Genomic DNA, 27,848 nt, shown 5'->3' with positions numbered 1-27,848 from the left:
TCCTTCCTTCCTTCCTTCCTTCCTTCCTTCCTTCCTTCCTTCCTTCCTTCCTTCCTTCCTTCCTTCCTTCCTTCCTTCCTTTCTTTCTTTCTTTCTTTCTTTCTTTCTTTCTTTCTTTCTTTCTTTCTTTCCTGATAGTCCCAGAAATGTTTGTCAGTCATGTTTAAGTCAAAGAATTCTGAAAGATCAAGGGACAAATCTCTTGGTGTTTCTCTCCCAAATATGTTTATATGCATTTGCTTTTCCTCCAAAATGGCAATTCTTCGTGACTTTTTCCAATATTGCCCAGAAAGGAATCAAGGAACTTGTTAAAAGCTATACTGGAAATCTGGTTTTAGGAAGTTCTCCTAAACAAATCCTACTGGAATAAACAGGACCTGTGCCAAAGCATATGTGCCAGACCTCACTAACAAGTAGAGGCAGGGATGAAAAAGAGTTCAGAGAAAGACAAGCATCTTTCTATTATGTAATGTGAATCCTGCTCTTTTCCCTATACCTGAGGTGAGCCATCTTGCAGCATGATGTCACAAGACTGTTCACATTATTTTTTTTTTGTTTGTGTGTGTGTGTTTTCTCCGGTATTTCTGCAAGTTCTTAATATTCTGATATTTTTGCATATGGAAAGGTTGTTTTACATCTTTATCTTGTAGATCTTAAAAATGTTTTCTTTCACACAAGTGGTTTCTTCTATAATATCTTTTGGACATGGTTTATCCATAGAAGCAAATATCACTGCTGACATTGAAGCTGATAATTTTTAACCCCATTCTTCAAAGACCTCCTTCAAATGCTCTAGCGCAGTGATGGCAAACCTTTTAGAGATGCCCCAAAACCACCACCCCGCTCCACCTCCCGCCCTGCCTGCTCTGCCCCACCTGCCTACAGGGCCACGCACTGCCTCTATGGCCTGCTGCAGAAGATCGCCAGGGAGCCCTGCAGCACCATGGCAGCCATGCCCTCTGCCCACACCCTGCAGCAGCATCTGCACGCTATGGGGTGCGAGGGCGGAGTTTGTCCCTGTTGCCCGGGGGCGACTCTCCTCCAGGGGGGCTGCTGGTGAGGAGGGGGCCATGGGGGAGGTGGGGCTGGAGCAATGGCGTGCGTGCCCACAGAGAGGGCTCCGAGTGTAACCTCTGGCACCCATGCCATAGATTCGCCATCACTGCCCTAGCGTTTTCTGTCATTTTGCCAGTTCCAGTGCTGACCAAAGACAAGAGGCAGGTTTTTCCCATTTGCTTTTTCTGCCTGGAATCTTTATTCCCCTTTAGTGTTTGTACTCTCAAAGCTAGTGTCACATTTCTTTTATGATTTAAGATAGACTAAACAAATTACTTCCCACAAAGATGATGTTTATTTTTTTTAATTATTTCCAAACACTTATGATGTCTTAATATTCCATTATGCTAAATTTGTCCGATCCCTTAATTTGTTTATAACTTTCTTGAATCAAATTATTATTTAGCTATTTGTCATTTATTTGTAATTCTTTAAGTTCTTACGGTTAATTTTTCTTTTATACAAGAATGAAAGTAAACTCATCAGGTTTTCAAACTGGTCATTTTGAAGATCTTTAATAGCCTTACAATAGTTAAATAGGTACTTTTTGTGATTAGAAAATGAGATTAGTGATCCCAGTCTCCTTTAAAAGGCTTTGCTATAGTTTCCTTAGTCTCCTGGATCTTAAACTTGCAGGATAATAGTGCTGACCTGCATCTCCTTGCAAGAATAGTAATAGCAATAGCACTTAGACTTATATCATGGTGCTTTACAGCCCTCTGTAACAGTTTACAAAGTCAGTATATTGCCTCCAACAATCTGGGTCCTCATTTTACAGATCTCAGAAGGCTGGAAGGCTAGAAGGCTAAGTCAACTTGAGCTGTTCAGAATCAAACTCCTAGAATGAGCAGTGAGTTAGCCTGCAGTACTGCATTCTAACCACTGCACCTCTATGGAAGCAATCATCCAGAGCATAAGTGGACAATCTCCCATCCTCTCTTTGTTCAGAGAGGTTCTGCAGGACTGGCCTACTTGCCATGCTTCAGACATTCATCATTTCTGCTTACTTGGAGATGCCTTAGTTTGCCATTTCTCATTTGGAAGCTCTGGGTTGAGATATCTCTTATCTGATCATTGTCTAGCTGCAGCTCCTCCTCCCAAGGTCATTCTCACCACCCACTACACTACAAATTAGATCTGTTTAAAAAAGAGTCTGCAGCAGATCCCTTTGAAAGGAAGCTGTTGACAACAGAGGCTCACAGCATAGCTTGGTGGAGGCAAATGTTGCAAAGAAGAGGAAAAAGGAGGTAGAAGGAAAAAAAGCTGGAAGAAAGCTAGGAAGGAAAGGAACAAAAAGAAAGAAAATGAAAAGCAGAATCCCAAGGATATGAAGGATTTGAAGCCTCTAAAGACATCCTAGGATCAATAGAATGAAGAGAAGCAAAATTATCACCAAGAGAAGATTCCACCCATCTTTGTCTGTAGGTTATTATAAAATTATTTATATTCTTATCAGTTTTCATTCCTGGTCTGTATAATATTTCAAGCAACAGTTTCCATAGAGATACCATTTTAAAATACCTTGTTGAATGTTAAATCCAGCTGTGTTGATAATTTCTTTTTGAATATTTTCTTTAGAATTCACCCACTACTAGCCAATCTCTCACTGTGCAGTTAGCTCTTCACTACATTTATAATTATCAGTATCTTTTTAAAATACAACTGAACATGCTGCATTGGGCTTCCCTTTTTTTACTTATACTTATGTAACCTGCACTACTCTGGAATTAGTAATGGTGCTGGGTCAAAATGTTCCTGCATTGTTTTTATTAGTTACCCAAAGCTGAGTAAGAAGAGTTTTTATGGAGCAATTAAACTCCTTAATTAACTACATATATTGCCTTTCACAACACTCTTCAAACAGACACTTCCCCACCCAAGTAGCTATCTCATTTGTCCCCAAAATGTGTCCTAGTCTTTCTATATATAATGTCCAGTTCTCTATGGTACATCAAGTACATTAATCTCTTCAACAAAGCTAGCCATTCTGCTATCCTTTTCCCCACTCTGTTTAGTTCAGAGTTGTTGGGTTTTTTTAAAAAACTAATATTCTCATTACTACTCATCAAATAAAAGACACAGGATTTTTGTAAAATAGCATGTGGAAAGCAATGCAGAAATTAGCCTATAAGGTGGGATTTGATAGGATTGAAAAACCTAAAACTAAAGTCATCACTGCAAATGAAGGTATTTTATAAATCTTTTGTCTCATTTGGTCATTCTCCTTGGCTACAAAAAGAATAGATGACTAGACTAGACCAAGGCTTTTCAACCAGTGGTACAGTACCACCTGTGGTATATTGGCACCTGGCAGATGGTACGTGACCATCCTAGAAAAATGGTAGCAGGGGAGGGGAATGAGCTGAACTGGTGGCAGCACCGCACAAGCCTGAGCGAGAGATGGCTGGAGCTGCAGGGCTGTCAGGGCTCAGCGGAAGCACCAGGATCAGTGCCAGGCTCCAGCTGGAGCTCGGCATTGATCCTGGTGCTTCTGCTGAGCCCAGAAGAACCACCAATCAGCTGGAATGTTGCAGCATCTCCAGAGTCTTGTGATTTACATTCAGATGCTTGGCAACTGATTCATATTTATGATGGTCACAGTGTCCCAGGGTCATGTGAAATGACCAAAACTGGCTGCAACCACCCAGCAGATGGGGGGGGGAATAAAAACCAAACACCCCCCACATCACCCCCTCTGCCAATCCTCAACAGAAATGCTCACAACAATGAAAACCTTGGACAGGAGGAAGAGGACCGCTGGGTGGGCAGGCAGGTGTCTTGCTCGGCTGTGGCTTGGGGGGCACTTTTTTCAGTGCCATTGTAACTTCGAACAGTCACTAAGCGAACTGGTTGTAAGTCAAGGACTACCTGTATTTCATCACTTTTTTCCTTTTTTTTTTTTTTGGTCATCAAGTTTTTGACACCTTGCTAGGCGACTAGTGGTACTTGGATGTTGCCATATCCTAAAAGTGGTACAATGGGGGAAAAGGTTGAAAAGCCCTGGACTAGACTAGACTAGACTAGACTAGAATAGAATACTTTATTTGGCCAAGTATGATTAGACACATAAGGAATTTATCTCCAGTGCAGAAGCTTTCAATGAGGTGAAAAGGAACCACACAAGAGATCAATGTAATTGATATGATTTGGTTTTCATACCCAGGCAACCAGAAGCAAACTTTGTCACTTCTTGTTGACTGCAATTGAGTGAGTATAACGTACATACTAACTTGGAGCCATAACCCAATTAGTCTGCCAAGCAAAAATGATTCAAACAGCTGTTTTCATATAATCAATATATTTTCTGTGGAAGAGGGTGTCTTATAAAAACAGAAAAAGCAAGGTCATATAATGGATTGTGCCTATGGAGGGGAGGGGTGATGTGAAGGACTACTCTCAAGCAGCACTTTCCCAGGATGGAGAACTCACATTCCAAGGAGGGAGGTGAAGCAAGAGGCAACACAGCCCAGGGTTGAATAGGAGACAGAGGAAGAGAGTTAGGATAGCTGTGGGAAGTCAGCCCCCCAGAGAAGAAACTATTAAAAGGGCAGAAAAATATATTTCCTCAAAGGATGTTAAAGAGGCAGAAAAGCATGCCCAGTTTTTTTAATAGCCCCAAGTCTCCCTCCCCCAAGCAGAAACCAGCAGATGCCAAAGGGACACAGGTCAAAGTTCATGCCATAGGAACAACTCTAAACAAAAGGCTCCAGAGGGTATAAAAACCCACTCCCTACATGTGCTCTCTCTTTTTTCTTCCAGAGCTATCTTTCTGTCTGGCTCTCCTCTTCAATAAACTGCAACATTCTTTCTAAAGCAGTCGCCATGTTGTTTATTCCCGGCTTGGACTGAACCACGATGAAGACTTTTCCCTCAACATAGCTGTTCCCTAGAATCTCCCAAGTTGTATCCATTAATGTGACAATAATAATGGCTTAGTCTGGCAAGATTCTGTCCATATGGCACTTGCAAATAAGGAACTGAACTTTGGCTGGATTGCTTTATGTCATTCTTGGGCTGGGCCTGACAGTGCAGGAGAAGAGCAGGCCATGCTGGTGTGTTTGTGTGTGTGTGGAGTTAGACATGTCATCAATTTAGACTCCTTGCATTGTCACAAGAGATCCAAGTCCAGCCCCCCCCCCAAATTCCATTTATCCTTATTTAGCACCAATGTAGTGTTATTGTTAGCTGACGATATTCTTGTGTGTGGGCCTTGAATAAATCTATGGTATAACCTAGGGGTCTTCAAACTTGGCCCTTTTATGACTTGTGGACTTCAACTCCCAAAATTCCTCAGCCAGGCACGCTGGCTGAGGAATTCTGGGAGTTGAAGTCCACAAGTCATAAAAGGGCTAAGTTTGAAGACTCCTGCTATAACCTTTCAAATGGTTTTGATTCTTTGTGGCTGACAGACAGGCCCAAGTAATGGAGAAAAATCTCAAGGAAAAAAAAGGTCCCACTTTCCTGATATTCACAGTACATTTGGATTGTCTACACCACATGAACTGATTCCCACGCATTGTTTGTAACACTAGGTTTTATGCAGCTGCCACTTCCCCACTTTCATTTGCAGCCAGTCAAAAAAATTTACAAGAAGAAAATACTTTCCCCTAATGTTCTTAGACAAAGGGAATAGCTGCCAACAGAACCAAACGAAGGCTTGTAGAAACAAGCACTCACAAGAGACCATTGGTATATTATCAACAGCAATCTGCAAGAGGTGAGGGAAGGGCACAGGGGAATGAATAAACCTGAGTGGAACCAGAAATGTAGCATTTATAATAATTATCCATGTTTAATCCTCATTTCCAACCAAGCATTCACTTCCTTTAATTAGTTCTCAGTTAGAAACAGATTAACTAATAAATTGTACAAATAGAGAAAGTGGTTATCTTTTGCATACAGCCTCCTTCTGGAACAAAGACAAGATCTGCAAAAGATACAGAAGCTAACATATTTAATGTTTTGCATTGATTTGCATCACTTCATCCAAGCCCTCAGTTGCTTGTGAAATCTATGTTCTAGCCTTTGCAATTTGGCCAGTTAAAAAAATTCATTGCTAAACTGAATTAGCATGTCCTAGCTAAGTAAGCACAGAGGAAGTTTGCCTGCCTGGAACACTTGCAAGTAGATTTGCATTGAAAGTGGGGAAAGAGTTGGAATATTTTAGCTATTAAAAAAAAGAGCAGCTCAAAAGTGCTAGGCAACATAGAGAGCTTTACTCGACTGCCTTATGTTTTTAGCACCTTTAAAACATACAGTGCAATTCAAAGTGCCCCAATGAATTAGTGTGCAAATATCTATGACCCTGTAGAGATAGTGGGAAATCACACCAGGGTGGGTAGTTGCATTAAAGTTCTGTCTGTCAGCTCTGCAGGCTCTCATCTCTAGTGAGATTTTTTTTAGGATAATAGCACAGCTCAAGAGATGGAAAGAATCTATCTCTAGGGCAATGCCCAATTTTTGTCAAAATTTGCTTTTACTGTAAATTTTGCCTTGTATGGAGATAGATGTTGAATGGCTGCAGCTGTTGTTAATCAATTCTGCATCTGGTTCTGAGAAGAAAGTCCAGAGATCTCAATTGTGATGCCCAAACAACTAAGGGAATGTTTGCGGTTTGCTGCACAATAAATTATTACTATATTTTACTATACAGCAAAACTTTCTTCCTGAGCTACAACTAATGGTAGGTAGTTCCCTAGGATGTCTAGGGAAAAATGCATATGGATTTTGCTATGCAACTTTCAAAGGAGGTATTTATCCACTTAAATATATATACACATACACATATACATACTGTATACAAGAAATCCACGGGTCAATGATGGAAAGTTACACTACGGGACCTTGCACACACGCAAGAAGGGCAAACTCAATGTATGATCAAGCAGCAAAGGACCTTAAGATGATGGGGACAACCAGAAGTGGATCAGTATACTCATGGATATCCATGGAAAAAGGCAGCGTCCCAGAGTGGAGGAACACACGCAGGAACATATCCATCGGAGACTGCCCTGATAGGCGCCCGGATCCACCCAACATACCCCCTCCCCCGAGCACACACGCTCACAATTCCACCAAGGAAGGCCAGATGGACCCCAGAATAGAACCAAAAAAGGGGACAAGGGCAAGTGAGCAAAAGCAACTGGCTCACGCTAGTAGACAGAGAATGATTGAATCCAAGGAAAAGAAAACAGCAACGCCAGAAAGCACCAGTATAATAAGAGATGTGTGCTCTTTAAGAACAAACCAAGTAGAGAAAACGGACAGACCGATAACTAGATCAAAGATAAAAAGGACTCCCAGCAATCTTGCATTATGCTCTGATGATGTCGGTAGTGCTAGCCGACGAAAGCTCAGCTTTAGCTTTTATATTAAATGGTTTTTGTTTTAATATTATCCTGGTGCTCGGACTATTTTATTTCTATGATACTGTATACATATACACATACACATACAATATACATAGACATACACATATACATATAATACTGTATACACATATACATACACATATACATACACATAGTGTATACATATGCACATACACATACAATATACATAGACATACACATATAAATATACATACTGTATACACATACACATATACATATATATACATATACATACTGTTCTTAAGAATATTAAAAATAAAAATAAATGCAAGAACACCAGGAAATTATAAAACTATAAAAAGTTTTAATAAATTTAAAACACCAAGCTTTTGCCGGCAACTGCCGACATCGTCAGGGTGGTTTCCAGTCGATGGGAGAGGCTATTTATAGCTGTGGTGTTCTTTGCGCCCGGCTCATGGATCTCGTCACGGGACCCAGCCAATCCATCTGCACTTTGATCCTAGTTTCCGTGTTACTGATTGTTGTTTTCTTGCTTTCCTTTGTACCAACATTCTCATCCTTTTTCTCCTCATGTGGTCGTGGGTTGGGGGAGCTTGCATGTTTTTGTTATTTGTTTTCCTTATCCTCCTTCCTGTTACTCCCCCTCCTCATTCTCCTCCCACCTTCCCTCTTTCCATAGTCTTTATTCACAATTATCACCTCATTGCTTTCTCCTACATAGCCAGCTTTCATTGTAGTTGTCTTATCGTGACTTCCATTCTCTGATGTTACTTCACTAACTTTCATTTTCTTGTCAATGGGGGCATTTCCAACAATACCGTCAGGGTTTGTAACATTCTTAGCCTGGCTGTCACTCCCCCCTTCGCACAAAATCCTCGGTGTGGGGGTCATCCCCTCTCCATGGCTCATACTCCTCTCCATTCCCTGAGGGTGAGCGATCGTCTTCAGGGGAAGGGAAGGGGGTGGGTTTTTCAGTTCCTGGTTTCTCACTCCCTGCCTATTTCCGGGGGGAATCCCCCTTCTGAGATGTTTCCTGGGGTGTGTGGGAGCTGCAACATTGGGAGCGATCTCCTCTTCAGCCTCCCATGGTTCGCTCGCATTATCGAGGTGAGACCACGTTGTTAAGATGCCATCGTGGATGGGGTTAATCATGGAGCCACTGGTGGGGGTGGGGGCGATGTTACAGCCCTTCCATTCACGATTGTCTCGCGTCTGGGTGCTGATAAGGGACCGTGTCATTACACAATTATTCATACGGCATGGGGAGACCTCAGATTCACTGGCAGTAGGCTCACAGCTGTTAATACGTTTTTCCACTTGTTGGGAGTCAAACTTTTTATAGTTTTATAATTTCCTGGTGTTCTTGCATTTATTGCTAGCTAAACATATACATACTATACATATATATATATATATATATATATATATATATATATATATACACACACACACACATACACATACACATAGTATATACATATACACTATACATATACACATATACACACATATATATGTGTGTATTTATATATATATATGTATATAGCATGTGTATATGTGTTATGTATGTGTATGGGTAGATACATATTTTCTTTGAGAGCAGGCAACAGAATTTCATTTTTAATGTGGGCCAGTCTGCTCATAGTAAAAAAAAGGACAATAAAGGTTATCTTATGTCAAAGGAATACATATTTGCATTATAACTTTTTTTTTTACAATGGATTTAGGAATACTTTGTTTTTTGTGGAATATACAGTTTGTAGGGCTTTGCAGACAGAAACTCTTGGCCATCTCCTGGTACACAGCCAAACCATAGGGGATGCGATGGGAAAGAGACCTTAAAGCAGGGGTATCAAACTGCTGTCCCTAGGGCTAGATGCATCATAGCGAAACTGCGCCCACCCCATTGCAGGCAATGGCAAAAGAGTCACAATATATCGTGACATGTCACATGACGTTTCGGGTTTAATACCCCTGCCTTAAAGAGTTCTTGTCTGAATGGGATACTCTTAGATAATAGATGAGTTGTGCCAGTCTTTGAACTAGATATAAAACTTTTGTGCTTCCAAGTAGTCAGCTGTATATAAACAGGAGGGGTGATGACAACTGACATGTGCTTGTCTTTTACTTGCCATCATGCTAATGTTTTCTTAACTTTTCACAAATTTATACAAAATTATCTTGCAAAGGAGAGATAGATTTAGTCGGGATCAAAATGGATCATAGGATTGGGTTCATAATAAGTTTGCATCTTAGCAACTACTATGCTTTGGTTGACCTCTGATTACTCTATTCTGGTTTGATAACCACTAAGAAGAAGGAATACAAAGGAGAAACTTGGGTTTTAATGGATCTCCTGTAGCTGAAGGGCTATACAATTGAGAGACATTTTACTGGCCATGCTAGTTGGACTTCATGGGGTTTGAAGTATAATACTTTTGAAAGACACAGTGTTTTTAATCTGTCCTCTCATAATGGAGTCCATATGAGACATAGAGCTGTTTTATGACCTTATTTCACTGTAAGCTCCTAAACTGGGGAGCAGGAGCCACTTATGATGCAACACAAATTGACTTTCCTAAATATGATAATTAAGAGGATTTTATGGAAACCTTTAGATTTTGCTGCCATTTACTTGGAAATCAATTTTTACATATTAGGTAGCTAACTTTTGAGGAAGCTATTTAGCCTACCACTTTTCCTGATATTTCTTTAGAAATGTTAGTGACACACTATAGGATATCTAGCATCCATTAGATGCAAATGTGTATCGATGATGATTTTAAAAGTCTCTTTAATTGGGGCAGATATATTTTGGATCCAGATCTTGCTTGCCTTTTATTATTTTCTTTGCAAGTAAGTGAGCATTGCCAGCCTTTTGGTACACTAAAGAAAGTGCAAGAACAAATGTATTCATTCTCTTTTCAGTAATAACATAGGCGTGGCTTCCTGGCTTCAGATGCTGGAAGCCCATGTGGTCAGTCAGTTTCCACATTCTGTAGAAAACATCTCTGATTTCCATTTACAGTTGGCAAAATGTGGGTTTCTCCCACGCATTGTGCTTGCATCCAAAATCACTAAAGTGACTGAAGTTAATTGCTGCAAAAATAAGGAGATGGATGGAAACTTCTGTTTTAGTCAGAAGGCATTTAGTTTACTAGGACATCTAGGCATATAAGAAGGTGACAACCGAACCCACGATGACAGCTAGATACATCATAATAATAATAATAATAATAATAATAATAATAATAATAATAATAATAATAATAATAATAATAGTTGGAAGGGACCTTAGGGGTCATCTAGTCCAACCCCCTGCTCAGGCAGGAAACCCTATACCATTTCAGACAAATGGTTGTCCAGTCTCTTCTTAAAAACTTCCAGTGTTGGAGCATTCACTGCTTCTGGAGCAGGTTTTCCACTGGTTAATTGTTCTAACTGTCAGGAAGTTTCTCCTTAGTTCTAGGTTGCTTCTCTCCTTGATTAGTTTCCATCCATTGCTTCTTGTCCTGCCTTCAGGCGCCTTGGAAAATAGCTTGACTCCCTTTTCTTTGTGGCAGCCCCTGAGATACTGGAACACTGCTATCATGTCCCCCCTCGTCCTTCTCTTCATTAAACTAGACATACCCAATTCCAGCAACCTTTCCTTATATGCTTTAGCCTCCAGTCCCCTAATCATCTTTAATATAATACTTCTGCAAGTATTATTACTGGAATGCCTTTGCTCAGGGAGAGGATGGTTATATACATGGATATGATCGGACTCGCGGTATGACTGTATTATTTTATTGTTTTATGATTGTTTTAATCTCTGTATGCCGCCCTGAGTCCTTTGGGATTGGGCGGCATATAAATAAAATTAAATACAAAATACAAAATCATGAGAGGTGGAAATCTCTTTTAATTCAGTAGGGGGAATTTCCATTATTTGATCAGGAAGAAATAGACCAAAACTAGGAGGAACTGTGTCAATTCTCCTGAAAGCACAATCAACATTCAGGGTTCCTCCACAACATCACACAGTGACTTATCCATATTTAAGGATATCAGAGCAATGTATGATGAAGTCTCAGTGTTCTTTCCTTTTCATTCTAAAGGATTGAGAAGCAGAAATATAGAAGGAAGAGAAGAAAGACTCAATTTGTGCCTAGACTCTACCTATAAAGAAGTTCTGAGATAAGGAATTGAGGATCTGCTCTAGTAAAGCAGAAGAAAATATATATTTGAAATTCATTTTGACAATAACCATGGTGAATTATATTCAAGGACAGAGTTATTATGTCCTCTCTGCCTATTGGCCTGCTAAATGGTTGGGTACAGAGAGCAACAAACACATATACTGTCAAGGATTGGGGACAAGGAGATTTCCTTCTATATCAGTTTTATAATCTTAAGGCTGCCCTGCTCTATTTCTGAATTAAGGGTAGCAAAGGATAATTCTGCCATTCATGTTTTTTTTAATCCAGGGTTTTTCAAACTGTGTTCTGCAGAACCCTAAAGTTCTGCTATAACTTGATGGGTTCCATGAGAGATTAAGGGGGGGGGGAAGATACAGTTAATTTTCTACCACTTTTGATCAGGGATTCTGTTCTTTTTAAAAAAACTAGGAAGTTCTGTCACCTGAAAAAAGTTTGAAACTCTCTGTTGGAATCCTCTATCCATTTTGAGCGAGCTCTCCTTTGCTCATCTGTCTTAGGTACAGATCTTCTCTCTGCTATTGATCATCACAGTTAATGAGTTTAAGAAGAGTCCTTTTTCTTCTCTCCCATTTCTTTCCCCTTTTTCTTCTTCAGTTTAATTATCTGAAGTAGACAAGCATCTCCAGCCAATTAGAAGACAATTACTGGCTCTAATCAATATTGCTTTCCAAGGAAAGCACAGAAACTAAACAATGTCTTAAGATATAAACAAAGGGCTTTTCCTTGCTGGTGAACTGAAGTGTTCTCCACTCATCCTTGATTCAGCAGAAAATGACAGGGGCAAGAAATTAAATGTCCTCACCTACTTCTGTTCTCTCTGTTCACTGCCAGGCACCTGAGTTTTCTTCAAGATAATGGGTGACAGAGCCCAACAGATTTCATGTGTCTTGCAACTGGTTAGTAGGCTAGCTCATGTATAAAGGAAGAAAGTGCAAGCTGTGTGTAAGGACCTACCTCATTTAAGCCTCCCAAGAAAGCAGAACTCTTGAAATGGGCATTGTCTCAAAAGGAACTTTTATTAGGGGCTAGCGATAGCAGGGAAAACAAGGTGAGATCTGAGGAAAAACCCATGCAATCAGTATATTAAAAGCAATGTCATTACTCCCCCCCCACCAGGGTCCCAGTGTTTGTTTGAATTTCAGCCAATCCACAGGTGGCATAGTGTTTTGGTAACTGGTTCCATTGGCACACTCTTCAAGGTCTCTCCCACTTTCATTACCTTCTGGCTTCAAGAGTCTCCTAGATAAGGGTGATGCATCCTTCTCCTTGTCTCCATAGTGGCAAGACAATGCAAAGCATCTCCAAAGTATCTCCCCTTCCAACAGAATGGCAGGCCTCAAAAGCACAGTACACTGTACAAAAGCAAGTACACTGTAAGGAGGGAAACAATGCATTTCTTTGGGGATCTGACACTGTGTAATAGGGATGTGAGAGGAAAAAGGATATTTCTAGAACACATTAGTAACTATGGGAAATTAACTTGTTATCATACATGAGAAAGGGATCCACTTCTGTGAATCTCAAAGAACTGATTTTAGTAGTGTACCATATATATGGGCTTAATGTCTGTGGAGATTCTTAGTCATCCAGGTCTTAGTTCCAACATGAAGCATTGGAAACAAAAGAAAAACAAGAAGCAGAAAAGTAGATCTACCATTTACAATATATGTAATTGATATCTACAATTTAAGATATCAATACTACTAGCATTAAAATTAGCTGGCTTTTTCATTTAAAGTTAAAATCAGAAAAAAAACCACCCTGTGATTTGCAACAAAGTATTGTTATATAATAAAGGTTTTATTCTTTAAGCTAAATTACTTAATATTAACATTACTATTATATTGTTCTTGGGGTATGTGTATTTCATGTTAATGAAATGAAGAAATATAAATGAACAATACAAATTTAACCAAAAAGGAAAATACTAAAAAGTTGAAAAAAGAGAGAAGACAGAAGATAGATGATAAAAAGATAGATAAATAGATAGATGAGAGAGAGAGAGAGAGTGATGATAGATAGAGGATATATATCAGGGGTGTCAAACAGGTGGCCCTAGGGCCAGATGCATCATAGTGAACTGCACGCATTCCATTGCTGACAATGGAAAAAAAGTTGCGATACGTCGTGACATGTTACGTGACATTGCAAGTTTGACACCCCTGATATAGATAGATGTTAGATGATTAGATAGACAGACAGATATTTAAAAGAATTATTAGGTTTTGACTTTTTATGCATCTGCAATCTTTATATACATATAGACTTCTTTGGAAGCCAAACTGATTTGATTTGATTTGATTTTATATTTTATTTTTTGCAATGCTGACTGATGTATTGAGAGTATGGGAACTATTCTTGCTTAAATTTGGTTAAACTTCTTTGCATGTATATACAATCAACTTGTTTTTTTTTTTAAAAAAAAACCCACAGACCTTAAATGCAAATTATATCTCATCAGATTGCACAAAACAGCCTTTAATAAATTTTTATTATTAAAAATAGAATAAAAAAGCACTCCTCTACATTATTTCTGTTGCTCAGTGAAGAGACCTCCAACATTGTGGAAAATGAACTTGGGTTCTGCCTTTTGCCTGCCAAATATTCTAAACTAGGATCCAAAGGGAACATTTTGATTTTATCATCTTTGCATAAAGGGGCCTTCAGAAATGAATGTGGCAATTTGACACAGGGTGACAGTGATTACATTCACATTTGCACAACCTCTCTTCACAGATTATAAGACTCTTTCCCAGATGAACATATGAAAGAAATATATACTTCAAGCTAGAAGTTTCCACAGGACAGGATTAAAAAAAGTCAAGATGGCAACTATAGCCATGCAAATGAGGCCCTGCCCTTTTTTTATAAACACTGCAACATGTACTGCGTTATTGTATGACCCTTCTCCCAATACCATCCACAAAGTAAGAAGGTTAAGTTACACTGTGATTCTTCAGAAATTGCCCATTTCTCCCCTAACACACTGCTACTTTTCTGTACATTATTACTAAAATAAGAATTTTCAAATGGGCCTTTCCCTAATTCTGTACTTTTTAAAAATTGCAACCTCCATTGAGAAATTCAGAGAAAGATGACATAAAAAATAATTGAACTTTGGTTTGTATATAGGTGTGAAAATATGAAGTTTGGTAGGTGCATATTTAGATGTAAACTACATGAAACTCCTCATTCCTACCACCGACTTGATTTTACAACTGGGTTGCTGTCCATTTGCTAATATCTTCACCATCTCTGGAGTCATCAGAAGAAAAATGTTAAGAATGAGCCACTCACACTGCAAATCAAGATCATTCTTGCAACTAACTCCTCTTTTCATGACATTGTTCCCATAGCTACTTATTAAGGAAGAGTTCATGGGCTTTTCAGAGATAGGGATTCTGTGTAGTTGTCCTTGCCTCACCTTTTTGAATGCAATGTACAAATCATGCTTTCATGATAGAAAATATAGAAAAATATCAATAGTGGCACTATTTTCATATTTCTGTTGTGCAAGTTTTATGAACATAATATTCATTTGTTTATAAGAATAAAGAGACCGAGTTCTCATGAGTGAGAGGATGAATTGGAGTCATAGGTTGAGAACATAAGAGGCAAAAAACATAAGTTCTGTGCAACCCACTAAGAACTCTCATGCTGGCTTAAAGTTTTCTGTGTACAACTAAGAGAAATGCACACACACACCAAAAAAAAAAAACAAAAAAAAAAAACCAAAAACCACAATGTCAGAGGTGTTTGTCTTCATGGATAAGGGAAGTAGTTCTTATTGTAATACAGATTATTTGCCTTGAAAACAAAAACAAAATGGTAAGGAATAGTGTGTGCCAGTAAACAAAACAAAACTATTTGGTCCTTTAGAATAGTGTCTCCAACTTGATTATAATTTCCAGCAGCTTGGTCTCCAACATAACTAGAAAGCGTCAGATGGGGGAAAGTTATTTCCCACTCTATTCTATCCCGTCCCTTTTCATCCAGGCACCTGGCTGGAAATTGAAGGCATTTTTCTTGGCACCATAATTCCAGGCAGTTAAAGGAAAAGCCCATTGCATTTCATTCATCCACCTTTAGCATTATCCCTAAGACCAAATGGAGGCCTTCTACCTATTTCATTCTGCTGCAAATCACAAGTTGAAGTCCTCTGAAGGCTACAATATTATCAGAGCTATTTCAGTGCTGCCTACTCAGCTGAATTGCTAAAAATATGGGTTCTTTGTTGTCTTTGCCACTAAGGCAGTATTCCAGTTCAAACATACAGTATCTCTAAGAAGAAGGGTTTTCTATGCAGTGCCCTATAGTTTACATAAATGTTATCTATTTTTTAAAGAGCAAACAGCCTTTATTTTTTGCTAGAGAAATTTCTCTGATGAAGGCTTTTAAAATGCACTAGACAACCCATGCCCATTGGTCATCATTTCAGAGATATATTTTTTTACCTAAACAGAGAAACTGAATGACCATGGGTGGGCAAAAAAGCAGTGGGAACACTAGCAATAGCACTTGGACTTTTATACTGCTTCACAGTGTTTTACAGCCCTCTCTAAACAGTTTACAGAGTCCGGATATTTGCCCCCAACAATCTGGTTCCTCAATTTACCAACCTCAGAAGGATGGAAGGCTGAGTCAACCTTGAGCCAGTGAGAATCAAACTGCTGGTAGAATTAACCTGCAATACTGAATTCTAACCATTGCACCACCACAGCTTTATTCAAGTTCCAGCAATTTCCTATTTCCTGCTGGTTTCCCCATTGAGTTTCCTTGTGGGAATCTTGCAGGGAGCATCAGAAACTTCCCTTCCCTTCTCTTCCCTTCCCTGCCAACAGGGAGATAAATGCCTGCTGCTGGGTGGAGAGGGGAGCAAAGATTGGAAACTCTTATGGAACATTGAAAATGATGATCACACAACAGAAATGACAGGTCAAAAAATCCAATATAAACCAGAGATGCTACTACTAGGAATATTAGAAACAAAGGTATCATACACGTGATAACGGCGGCAAGAATTTTGTTTGCCCAAAATTGGAAAGCAACTGAAGTGCCTAGCAGAGATGCGCTAATAAGAAAAATTTTGTATTGCGCAGAATTGGATAAGATGACTAAAGAAAAAACCAGGAGGAAACAGAATACTACTTAATTTGGAATAAATTTTACAAATGGAGGGAAAAAAGAAGGAAGTCAATAGAAGGGATATAAGTAGAGGAAGAATATTAGAAATGTATAGCTGCATATCAATATATAATATTTATTCTTGTATGTACAGTATGGAATGACAAAGATATATGTCAAGGATGATACAGTACGTTCAATGTTTTTAATTTTGTATTTAATAAAATGTATAAATTTAATTTTTTTTAAAAAAAATGATCACATGACTGCAGTAGCATCCCAATAGTGGAGTAGCAGCAGCCTGTAGCACTGAAGCAACTACAACTTTCCGAAATTTCATTGCCTCGGGGGGTCCCAGATTTTGGACACATTCTATAAGTTAGTCCATTTGAAGTACTTTAGTTCAAAAATATTTGCCCTTTGATGGACCTTTTCACCCAGAGTTTTAGTAGTATATAGATATCTCTCAGATACAAACCTTCTGATTTCTTTTGGTAGAAAGTGGCTGTACCTAGCTGACACTGTTAGAACTTGCAGAATTGCCTCCCTTAAAGCTTGGATGGGAGAATTGCAGACAGCATCAAGGTGATATAGTCCCATAGAATTTCTGGAAGAATTATTTTACTTTCTTACTTCCAAACAAGAAAGAGAGGGAGAATAACTGTAGGAGGAGAATCGTGTTAGCATATGATAGGGGGGAAAAAAACCCAATCCTTTTCCTGACTAACACATTTTATTAAAAAGCATAAACTTTTGTGAGTTGTAGTTCACTTTATCAAAGGATTTCTCTTCTGATTTTTTTTTGTATTAGAGAAATTATGGTTATAATGGTTTATGAAATTGGATGTGTTGTAAGATTGTGACTTACAATTAAATTATCCTAACAAAAGCCATTACACAATACACACTGCCATTTTGAATTATCATCTTCAGCCTTTGCTGAATTTCACCAACAGACACTTTAAATGATGGAAGACATTTTATATGCCAGCCAAATTCATGTTGGCTGACAGAAACAGCAAATATTTCACAATGAATATGTTATGCAATAGCTTTGTCTTCCTTTTTCCTTCTCAGCTAAGCTACAAACACATGGTGATTGCCTTGAACGCACTCATTACTGGAAAATACCGTTTTCGAATTTTGTTACACTTGCAATTCAAGTGCGAATTGTAATTTGAGTTGTAATTTCAGCTCCTGTTGGACCAGTGGATGGCATGTTATTTTTTTTCTATGGATTGCTAAAGAAAGCTTAAATGGAAAATGAATGGGAAAATAATGAATTTTATTTATTTATTTTGAAAAAGAAGGCAGAGCATTTTTTTTTAAAAGGTGCATTGTTAGACAACGGGGCCAACTTTGAGTACTTGGATAAGAATAATCAGATTCCTGTGGCTTTTATTTTTTTGGATGCTGAAAAAGCTTTTGATCAATTGGACTGGCAATTTTTATTTTCTTTGGTAGAGAAAATGAATTTTGGGGATAATTTTTTACATGCACTTAAAGCTATATATCAGCAGCAATCTGCACAAATTGTTGTAAATGGGGGATTGACTGAGAATTTTAATATTCAAAAAGGGACAAGACAAGGATGTCCATTATCCCCATTGTTATTTGTTTTAACATTGGAAATTTTATTGATTCAGATTCGGGAATCAAAGTTAATTAAGGGTGTAAAGATAAGGAAGAATGAGTATAAATTGCGGGCATTTGCGGATGATTTGGTTTTAATTTTGGAACAGCCGAATCAGGCGATTGATGGTTTATTAGAACTTATAACACAGTATGGGAATGTTTCTGGTTTTAAAGTTAATAATTATAAGACTAAGATATTATCTAAGAATATGTCAGTTAAAGATAGGGAAAGTTTGATTAAAGCCACAGGTTTTCAGATGGTAAAAAAGGTTAAATATTTGGGTGTATATCCAACTGCTTCAAATGGAAAATTGTATAAGAACAATTATGAACCACTATGGGCAAAAGTCCAAAAGGATTTAAGAGATTGGAAAAAATTGCAATTGTCATTGTTGGGGAGAATTTCAGCTGTAAAAATGAATGTTTACCAAAGTTTCTTTTTTTGTTTCAGATGATACCTATTCTTAAAAAAGAGGCAAATTTGGAGGAATGGCAAAAGGGTATCAATAATTTTATATGGGCCGGGAAGAAACCAAGGGTTAAATTTAAGATATTACAGGATGCTCGAGAAAGAGGGGGACTTAAGGCACCTAATTTGAAATTATATTATGATGCAGCCGCCCTAACTTGGTTAAGTGATTGGCTTAATTTAACAAATATGGATATTCTTTTTTTGGAAGGTTGGGATTTAATATATGGTTGGCATGCATATTTAATTTTTAATAAGAAAGTTGATCGGACTTTTAAATCACATATTTTGAGGAATGCCTTACTTCGTGTTTGGAAGAAGTATTATTATAGATTAAATTATAAAATACCTATCTGGGGGATTCCCAGACATGCAATTGAGGGAACTTCTAAGGTGACAAATTTTGACAAAATCTCGTATAAAGAATTGTTAATTTGCTCTGGTTCGAATTGGCATTTGAAATCCCTAGACGTATTAAGGCAACAAAATATTCTACAGTCATGGTTTCAATATTTACAAATAATGGATAGATGGACTGTAGACAAGAAAGAGGGAATAACACTAGAAGATAGACAATTGGTCATTCAGATTAAAAACCAAAGTCCGGCTCATATAAAAAGAATATACAATGTTTTATTAGAGTTAGATTCGGAAACAGAATTGGTTAAAGACTGTATGATTAAATGGGCTCAGAATATACAGGAGCCGATTTCATTGGATTTATGGGAGACAATTTGGATAAGAAATGTTAAATTTACACAAGCTCAAAATTTGAGAGAAAATTTTTATAAAATGTTTTATAGATGGCATTTAGATCCTAAAAAATTATCTTGTATGTATTCCAATATACAGCCCAAATGTTGGAGATGTGGCAATAATGATGCGACATACTTTCATATTTGGTGGAATTGTAAAAAAGTAAAGGCTTTTTGGATTATGATTTGGTGGAACATTCAAAAGATTTTTAGAAAAAAGATAAAGTTTACTCCTCAACTATTTTTACTTGGTATTTTTGTTGACTTAAATGAAAAAGAAACTACTTTGATGTTGAATTTATTAACTGCAGCAAGGTTACTAGTAGGTTTATATTGGAAGAAAGATTCCTTGCCTACTTTAGAAGAATGGATATTTAAAGTATCTACTTTTGCAGAAATGGCAAAAATTTCTGCTTATTTAAAGGATCATACACAAAAAAGATATATTACTGTATGGGGAAGGTGGATAGATTATATTCAGAAAAAGTATGGAATTAAAAAGTTTCATTTATTTTATGAGTGAATATTAAATATTATAGAGAATTGTTTTATAGGTTATGGAGTTAAAGGTTAATTATGATATTTTTTTTCTTCTCTTTTTTTTCTTTTTTTCTTTTTTCTTAATTATTATATTTTTTTCTTATTATTAACCCTGTATTCTGCTCTGGGAAGTGAAGGGAGGGGGGTTGGGGGTGGGAGGGAGGGTAAGGGTGGGTTCTACTTTAAAATTTTATTGTATTTTTATAAATGATTGTATGTTTTAAAAAATAAAAAAAAATTAATAAAAAAAAGAGAACGGGGCCAACTAAACAGGTTTGCCAAAAAAGAAAATATTCAGCACACATTTCTGGATGTTTTGGGGATGGATGAAGATGGCATCATGAGAAATTGTCAATAGAAATGTATTTTTCATTAACACAAGACCTGTGTTCTTTGTGATTTCCCAAGCCAAAGTTGAGGTATCAGCGGTATATTATGTAACAAATTCTTAATATCCTACCTGAATCTTATCCTTGCAGCCAGAAACTGCTAGACATTTCACTGAATGTCTGGCGTAAATGGTCCTGACAGGTCCAAAGTTGAGAAAACGTGATTCTGGTCTTAACGTGGAAAACATCTGATGAAGTGTGGACAAGAAAAAAAAAAGACAAAGACAGCGAAAGAGAGTGAGGGAGCGAAGGTTAATAATTTTCAAATAGTTGTATAAAATAAGATTTAAATATTCTGAGCTGAATTTAGCCCACCAACTATTTGTTCCAGCCTCAATTGCTTGACCACCCCCTTGTTTGTTCGGCCTTAATTCCCTTAATGTTTCTTAAGTTCTAACAGGTGGTATAATAAGACAGACATATCAGTCATCAAGAATGGTCCCAATGTGTGAGAACATTCTATGAAAATGACTACATCCAGCTCTTACTTATCAGTGTCAGAGTAGAAAAGTGTACTTACAGTGCATCGTTACATAAAATGCTTGATAGCCAATGCATTTGGCACAATAAGGGGTTGTATGCCACCAAGATGAAAAAGAGAAAGGGAGTATTGATTCCCATTGTTCTACTGCAGGGGTCTTCAAACTTGGCCCTTTTATGACTTGTGGACTTCAACTCCCAGAATTCCTCAGCCAGTGTGCCTGGCTGAGGAATTCTGGGAGTTGAAGTCCACAAGTCATAAAAGGGCCAAGTTTGAAGACCCCTATTCTACTGTATCTTTATTATCTCTGGATGAGTATCTCTCTTTAAATCCTTTTCGCTTTTTGGAGAGATTCTGAGGACATGTGCCACTAGCCTCATGATTCTAAACCCCCTGAAGCTAAATCTCACCCAACACAGAAAGATGCAGATGGGAAGGGTGCATAAATCTATGAGTTGAATGCATTGTGTATGGCTCCATCTTCTACTCAACTAAAGTCCTCTCACATATTCCTTAATCATATCTAAAGAAGGCTTGGGATTCTTTGCATTTAATTATCCACCGTCTTATCCTCTCTATGCATCGCTGTTCCTATAATTAGGAAGCTGAAAAGGAAACTTTCCTGGTTTCTAAATGTCTATGGAGATTCTCAATCATCCAGGTCATGGTTGTCTCAAATGTGCTTTTTCAAAAAGCAAATGGACTTTCTTGTTTTTCCTTGAAGTCATTTCACTTCTCATCCAAGAAGCCTCTTCAGTTCTGACTTCAGATGTCATGCCTTGACATATAAGCAAACAATGGAAAATGGAGTAGACGAGTGATTGTTACTTCTGGGTTTTTCTCAGATACCTCCCACTGCATCTCCAAACAATCCTTCATCAAATACTCCAAGAATGCTGTGATCACACTTGGAAATAAATGGTTTAAGGGTCCCAGGACCAAAGTAGAACTGATGGAGAAGCTTTATCAACATAACTGTCATGTTCATATAAAAAGCAGAGCTGTAACCCAGAAGAGAGAAATTAGGGCAATAAAGTACAATGGGGTCAGAAAGCGGAAAAATGGATTCCATTCCATTCCATCCATCCTCTTTTTCATGTTTGAGATAGAGGCACCCCACTATCCTTGTTTTTATTTGGCAGTGGAAAAAAAGCACGTAGAAATAATTGTCCTGATCTGATCATCGCCTTTGACTATTATAATTAAAGGAAGATTACACTGATCCACTAAGAATATGGCATGCTTCATAAAAGGGAACACAGAAAGTGAAGCCTTCTGGTGAAGGGGGAAAAATGGGCCAATTTCAAGTGACCTTGCCAGACTAAATGAACTGATACAAATGGGAGAACTTTGTTATGTTTATTTATATGCTGTCCAGCATCCATTAGTCGCCAGACTTTGCTACAGTAGCACATTTCTAAATGAGGCAATTCCAATACTATGAAGCCTGAAAAGTGAAAATCATTATGACAACCTCATTTGGATAAGATAAATAAATAAATACCCCCTAGTCTTTCTGATGAAAGAGTATGCTATAGATAATGAGCTCACATAAGATGCATTCAGTCAATAATACCCAAAGATCAATACATTTCAATGATGTTTTATGTCCCCTTTGATATGGTTGGGGATCAGGTGCCAGCTCATACTTTCAGAAATAGAGAAAGATAAATAGGAAACTCATTTAGGATGGGACAGTGATAGCATTACTATTTTTTCTCTTCCTACAGTATCAGTGACCCCAAATTGCAGTGACACTATAGTCACTTTTGATTCTTGAATTGAGTTGTGATGGGGAAGATAGAATCTCTGCGCTAAGATTTATATTGTAGATAGTCTCCAATAATCACTGTGGACAGATCCATAGTATAATGGAAAAATTCTAAGCTTACCAAGTGGAATTTGACTGTTTCTTCCATGGTGTGACAGAATATTTTTGAACTTGAGTAGAATTTTAAAAACAGAGTGCAATAACTGCTTGATGAAAAATTGGGAAACTGGATGAAAGAAACTGGTGCGAGATATAACAGAATGACAGAATAACAGAGTTGGAAGGGACCTTGGAGGTCTTCTAGTCCAACCCCCTGCTCAGGCAGGAAACCCTACCATTTCAGACAAATGGTTGTCCAATCTCTTCTCAAAAAACTTGCACCCACAACTTCTGGAGGCAAGGCATTCCACTGTTTAATTGTTCTTGTTGTCAGGAAATTTCTCCTTAGTTCTAGGTTGCTTCTCTCCTTTGATTAGTTTCCATCCATTGGAATTTGGAAAATACATATTGGGGAGGACAGCACTTCGGTCCTCCACATAAATTGGAAAAATTATCTGTTATTTATTTATTTATTTTGTTTATTAAAATTTATAGACCGCCCCATTCCCGCAGGACTCTGGGCGGCTAACAATAAAAACACAACATAACTTAACAAAACAAACAATACAATAACATTCATCCAGGGGTCAGATTTTATAAACCCCAGGCCTGCCGGAAAAGCCAGGTCTTAAGCAGCTTGCGGAAAACCAACAGGGTGGGAGCGGTCCTAATCTCTGGGCGGGAGCTGGTTCCAAGACGTGGGCGCCATCACAGAGAAAGCCCACCTTCATTTTAATAACCTCTCAGAACCAAGAAATGTATAGATTCTGAGTCAGTCTGGTCTTACTTTGTCACTTTTACCATAGCTGTCATGTTGGAGACAATGTAAATATTTATACTTGTACTAGAAAAAAACAACAATGGGCAGTAGGATGCTGGGTTGTTGTTTTCCTGGTTTGGTCAATAACACAATCATCCCAGCTTTTCTTAATGGCAAATGGCAAATTGTCAATATATGACTGTCCATTATTTCTTTAATATCCATTAACTAAGTAAACATCCAGTGACACTAATGGATTTTGTTTTTAAATGGATAACCGCTCCTGAGAGACAAGGGGAAAGATTCAGAAATAAGCATTAAATGAAATGCGAAAAGCCTACACATAACAATCCCAATCCAGAACATTTCCCCAAGTTTTTTTTTTTTTTTAAGAATAATTTTAACAATCGGGCCAGGTGCACTAATATTAGCTGCTTGTTATCTTCCTCTCAAGCCTGACCTTAAAACCTTAATTCTGGCTCCTAATGATTTAAAGTCAGAACCATAATCAGTTAGGTTATCTTCTTCCTCATCAGCATTTTAATCTGTGGGTTTTTCTCTTTGGTCAATTAGAAGTTTTATACAGACATTCTATCCACCAATCCCTTTTTTGCACCAATCCAAATTGTATTTTATGATCAGCAGCCGCATCTTTTCTTACTTGTCATTTTCGATCATATTGAATTTCCTTTCCTTAGAAACAATTACTATGGCAGCAACATCTATTTTCTAATTTCCAAATACTACAGAGAGAACCATTCCTGATTCCGTTCAGATCGGAGATTTGAGGATCAAAGAGAGAATGGTTCTACTGAACTCAAAAGAGTTGGAGTGTAACCATTTAATCTCTCCTGTTTCCAAATGTAAGATTTGATTTAAAAAGAAGAAAAGAAATTTTGCTCCCAGGCTATGACAGGGAAACACCTAAACACCTGAAGCTTTCTTTTTAAAAAAAAAAAAAATTTTTTTTTTGGCAAAATGCAGGATATGTTCAAAAAAGTCAAGAGGGCAGCTATGAATGGGTTGATTAAAGCTGTGTTTTTTATGTGCATATAAATACAGGTCAAAATTCAATGACTTCATTGTGGTTGCTAAATTAACTTTTTTGACCACACTCTGCAGAAAATCCTGACCAGTTGGGATAAAAGTAATGGTATATTGAAGTGGAATAAAGTAGAATAACATAGAATAAAATGAAGAATAAAGTAGAATAATAATAATGATGATGAAAAATCATTATTCAAGTAAAATGATGTGTCTGCATAATTCCTGGACGAAAGCTGTGTTAGCAAAAGCTGTGTTAACAATACGTGATTGACCTAATGCACATTGAGAAACATTATATAAAGTAAAACTCTCTTCATTGTATGCCTGTGAGAAACTAACCGAATGATATACAATGTAGATTCCATGTGAGCTTCTTTGTTCCTGAGAAAAGGAGAGCTATAAAATTGTAGTTTGAACCCACCCCCTTGGTTCAGAATTTGCTGTTGTTAACCGGCTTCTGAACCTTGCGCAAATAAACGTCTCTGTTACACCCTTTGGAATTCGTAAAAGTCCTTTTGTTTTCCACAAGAATATCCTTTAAAGGTAAGGTGAGAATAGATTAGGAAAGCTGCTGTAGTTAAAATGTTGGGAAAGAGAAAAGAAGAGATTAAAAAAAATTAAAATATGGTAAGTCTTGAGGTGCATTTAAAGAAATGTGCAGCTGTCATCATTTTAAAAAATTATATTGCTGTACTATAAATCTTAGTATATCATGTTGTTTCCATACACTGATGTTTGTAAAATATGTTTAAAAATGATTAGTATTCAATTATTTAAATAGCTTAGAAAGTTTATCAATGTTAGTTATAATTTAGGATGGCAAACATAAAAGTGCCCAGCTTTTTCACTCAAAATTGACTGTAACATTGAAAAAGAACGTTTCACATCAAAATGTTTGTTATGCACCAAAGATGTCCTTCTAAACTGATTAACTCTCATCATTTAAACTCCCATCTCTCCAGATTTCATTGGACTATGGATACCAGAGTCCCTCATTGGTCAATTCCTGCTACTTGCCCCTCCCATTTGTATAGTCTCCCTGCCTAGCCTGTATGTTGACTGGTGTACCAATGCCTGCCTTTTATTTTTAGGGATTGTTCCTTTCTCCTCTTCCCCATTCTTTTCCTTTGCTTTCCCAGATGTTTTCATACATGTATGTCTTTCAACCCTCTTCTTACATTCTCTCTTCTGGTACTAACTAGCACAGGTCCTTTCTTTTTTTATTTTTATTGCACTGTTGATGCTTTGATGCTACAATGATCAAGGCAAACGGAGCAGATTGCTCTTTCATTTTTCATGCTTTTATTGCTTTGTTTAAGAAGAGGAAAAAAAGAGGAAAATGCATAAAAATAGCTGAAAATGCAATAACATGGAGAAATGTTTATATGAGTGCTTCTCATACATATATAAATATGTATATATATATATATGAAATATTTTTAAAGAGTTCAGTGAAAGATAACTATACTTCATTGTAATTATCCATTCATAATCTGTGTCTTTAGATAACTCATTTGTAGGTGCAATTAACATCATGTTTTCCATGCATAATTGGGCCATACATATGCCTTTCCAATTTTTTGAAGAACTAATCTCTTAGTCATAGTAAGTGCCTGGAGAAACCATTTCTACTGTCCAGTTATCAATTTCCATATAGTAGGTATAGGGTTTAAGAGAATGCATGTGTCCAAAAACATTATACTTTGTGTCAAAGTCAAATGGATATACAATATGTACTTATTTATGAAGGGTCCATGACCATTTTTTTAAAATAAAAGATAAAAAACACATATCAAACAATCATGTAAAACTAAAATGAAATGGAGCTTATAGAGAGAAATGTGAAGTAGTAAGGGAAGTACCGGTTGAATTTTACATGTTTTTTGTCAAAGCTTTTAAAAAAATCTTCTTGGAAATAGCTGAACTTTGAATTCCTAGGAATAAAATCTAACCATAATCTGTCTCTTTAGATAACTCATTTGTAGGTGCAATTAACATCATGTTTTCAATTCACTGCATAATTGCGCTATACATATGCCTTTCCAATTATTCCAATAAAGATTTTGACTATTGGTGTTTTGTGTTCTGTCAGAATAACAGAATAACAGAGTTGGAAGGTGGTCTTCTAGTTCAATCAAGCAGGGGATCCTATACCATTTCAGACAAATGGTTGTCTAATCTCTTCTCAAAAACTTCCAGTGTTGGAGCACCCACAATGTCTGGATGCAACTCATTCCACTGATTGTTCTAACCAACAGGAAATTTCCCCTTAGTTCTAGGTTTTTTTCTCTCTCCTTGATTAGTTTGCATCCATTGTTTCTTGACCTGCCTTCAGATGCTTTGGAGAATAGGTTGACCTCCTCTTCTTTGTGGCAACCCCTGAGATATTGGAACAGTACTAACATATCTCCCCTAGTTCTTTTTTTCATTAAACTAGCCATACCCAATTCCTGTAACCGTCCTTCATATGTTTTAGCCTCCAGTCCCTAATCATCTTTGTTCTCTTCTCTGCACTCTTTCTAGAGCAGTGGTTCTCAACCTTTTTAATGCTGCAACCCCCAACCGGTCGTAAGTTGAGGACTAAACAACCAGTCGTAAGTCGAGGACTAAACTGGTCATAAGTCGAGGACTTTCCCTGCCCGGGAGTGCCGCACATGTGTGGTGCCGCCCCCTGCGCCGGCCAAGGCGTAGCTGGCAAGCAGCAGACACAGAGCAGGCCGACCACTGGCTGGGCCACCAGCTGGCCCAGCCCAAGGGAGGTAAGGCATCCGCCGGGTCCCATGCGCACCAGCAACCCTCCTTGCGCCCGCTGGCCTCCCACCTCCCATCCCTGGCCCTCTTTTACTTACATTTTTAATAGCTGCTCAGCAGGGAGGGGTGGAAGCTTCCAGACAGCTCGCCTTCGCTGCAGACAACTTGCAACACCGTTTGCAGACTGGGGCTTTTGGCAGGCTCAGCAGGGCAGAGACAGCCTGGACAATTCCTATTGGCTTTTGAAAGCCAATAGAATTGGACTCTATTCAAGAGAGTCTATTCTATTGGCTTTCAAAAGCCAGTAGAATAAAAGGGAGTAGCACAGCTAAGGAAAAGGGGGGGAAAATGGCGGACTGTGTTGTTTGGCGACCCCCGTGAAATGGTTGTTCAACCCCAAATGGGGTCCTGACCCA

General features: G+C 37.8%; 1 long non-coding RNA gene across 1 annotated transcript in view; it reads right to left on the bottom strand.

The window, feature by feature from the left end:
• Positions 1–12,037: 12,037 nt before the first annotated feature.
• Positions 12,038–27,848, bottom strand: part of LOC120297659 — a 43,392-nt gene continuing 27,581 nt past the window's right edge. The window contains exons 2-3 of the long non-coding RNA XR_005553855.1: positions 20,595–20,711; positions 12,038–12,963 (exon numbers count right to left, since the gene is read on the bottom strand). This is a non-coding gene — a long non-coding RNA (uncharacterized LOC120297659). The remainder of the gene's footprint in view (positions 12,964–20,594; positions 20,712–27,848) is intronic.

The sequence above is a fragment of the Crotalus tigris genome, unplaced genomic scaffold (assembly GCF_016545835.1).
Source record: "Crotalus tigris isolate CLP2741 ecotype Arizona unplaced genomic scaffold, ASM1654583v1 scf7180000023654.2194447, whole genome shotgun sequence".
Taxonomy (NCBI): Eukaryota; Metazoa; Chordata; class Lepidosauria; order Squamata; family Viperidae; genus Crotalus; species Crotalus tigris.
Note: the sequence above shows the minus strand (reverse complement) of the source record. Positions and strands in the feature narration are given on the sequence as shown.